Source organism: Euprymna scolopes, chromosome 5, assembly GCF_053919585.1.
Source record: "Euprymna scolopes isolate OS-2025 chromosome 5, ASM5391958v1, whole genome shotgun sequence".
Taxonomy (NCBI): Eukaryota; Metazoa; Mollusca; class Cephalopoda; order Sepiida; family Sepiolidae; genus Euprymna; species Euprymna scolopes.
In genome coordinates this window covers 37,232,447-37,234,213 of record NC_136486.1, presented here as the reverse complement: position 1 = coordinate 37,234,213, position 1,767 = coordinate 37,232,447, and the positions used below count along the sequence as shown (strand labels likewise).

Here is a 1,767-nt window from a genome sequence, read left to right as displayed (position 1 = left end):
GTGAGAATGTCAATCTAGTTCATGGAGAGAGAGAGCGTATAAAGTGTACATACTGTCTGTTAGCTCGTGCCCCCTACATAGTAGCAGGGGACGTGACGCGCGGGGGCGCCCCGACAGTGGGGGGGGGGGCGAATGGTCCGACGACCGCTCAGCTCGAGAGCTAAGTCGAAAAGGCTGGAAACAGCTTGTCTTTTGCTTTTATAGTTGTTTTCAGTAGTCTTTTGCGCATGTGTGGATTTCCTTTGAAAGGGAAGTGACGTCGTCCATCTGTGCGTACGTTAGCGTGTGTGTGTGTATACACGTGAATGTGAGTGTATGTACGCGAACGTGAATATATGTGCGTGTGTGGACGTGCGCGCGTATGTTTGTGTGCGCGTATGTATGTGACAAGTAATATAGCTTGAGATGTGAACGCGTGTTTTTGTGTGAGACTAGAAAACGCTCGCGCACATTTCTAGGTGTTTGTTCCGAATTTCTTTATACGAAAAAACAAAATAAAGAAAAAATCTGTACGATGTACGTACACGAGACAGAAAGAAAATATCGTAAACGAAAAGTCACTAAAATTGATTAAGTAGTTTTATTTTTAAATAAGAAAATCAAATTTTGTTATTAAAAGAACGGAGGCGATATCGCGACGCGATCTTGAAAACAAGGAAAATAACTTCAAATAATTCAAACTTATCAAATTTTAGAAAGCCATTCTTACCATGGGGACATTGCAAAAAAAAAATATCCCTCAAATTCTCTTAAAATGATTTTCTTTATAAAAATAAAGCTACTTGATTAATTAACGTGATTTTTGGAATACGATACGGATTTAAATTTTTTTTTTTTTAATATAGGTGGAATTCTGGACAAGAACCCATTTTTCTTCCAATAAATTATTGTTCACTAATTCCCCACTTTGTATTTGGAAATAGTCGTTTTATTTTTTGTTTTCCTTTTTTTTTTATTTTTTTAAATTTTTTTTTTACTGTGTTTTAAAAAGTTTTTCAGGTAGTTTACACGTAATCGACTAAAAAGTTCAATCTCATTTTTTTGTGTCTGTGTGAGCGGCTTGTGAGGACGATTCAGCGGAGAGCGTTAATCTACAAATCCAAATAAAAACAAGCATTTTTACGTTAAACTTACGGACTTAATATTTTAAGGCAAGAACATAACGTAATGTCGTAGTAATATGCAATACACACCCCTAAAATAACCGAAACACAATTCTTCCGAGCCCCCACTCCCCCAACCCATTCAAAAGTGGAAAAAAATTTTCATCTTCATTGACTGAGCTCAGAAATGTGGAAATGCAGTATTAGAACAGATACCAGACTTTGATCCTAACCAAACGTACGAAGCAGGTTGCAATCAAATTCATAATAATTAAACAAAATTGAAAAAAAAAAAAAGAAATAGATACGAATGCCTCCAGTGAGATTCGAACTCACGACCCCTGGTTTACGAGACCAGTGCTCTAAACCACTGAGCTATGGAGGCACACTTATGCGCAATATTTAAGTTAATTTTGATAGCCTACGCACTTTTTTATACCAGCGTTATATATCGTTATCTATTTATTAATCTCGTTTTAATCCTCAACCACAAACAGAACTAAACATTACATGTTTATATTAAATCACGTGACAAACTTCTTTATAAGTCTAATTTATTTATGCAAAAGTGAAAATAAAAATGTTATTAACACGACCATGTTATATCTATATTCGGAATTATAAATGTAAAATGCACATTTTAAAACCAGTATTGGAATTCTTA

General features: G+C 35.3%; 1 non-coding gene across 1 annotated transcript; it reads right to left on the bottom strand.

Moving 5' to 3' along the window:
- Nucleotides 1–1,414: 1,414 nt before the first annotated feature.
- Trnat-cgu (transfer RNA threonine (anticodon CGU)) lies at nucleotides 1,415–1,488 on the bottom strand. The gene has a single exon. It is a non-coding gene; the product is annotated as a tRNA-Thr (tRNA).
- Between the last annotated feature and the right edge of the window lie 279 nt (nucleotides 1,489–1,767).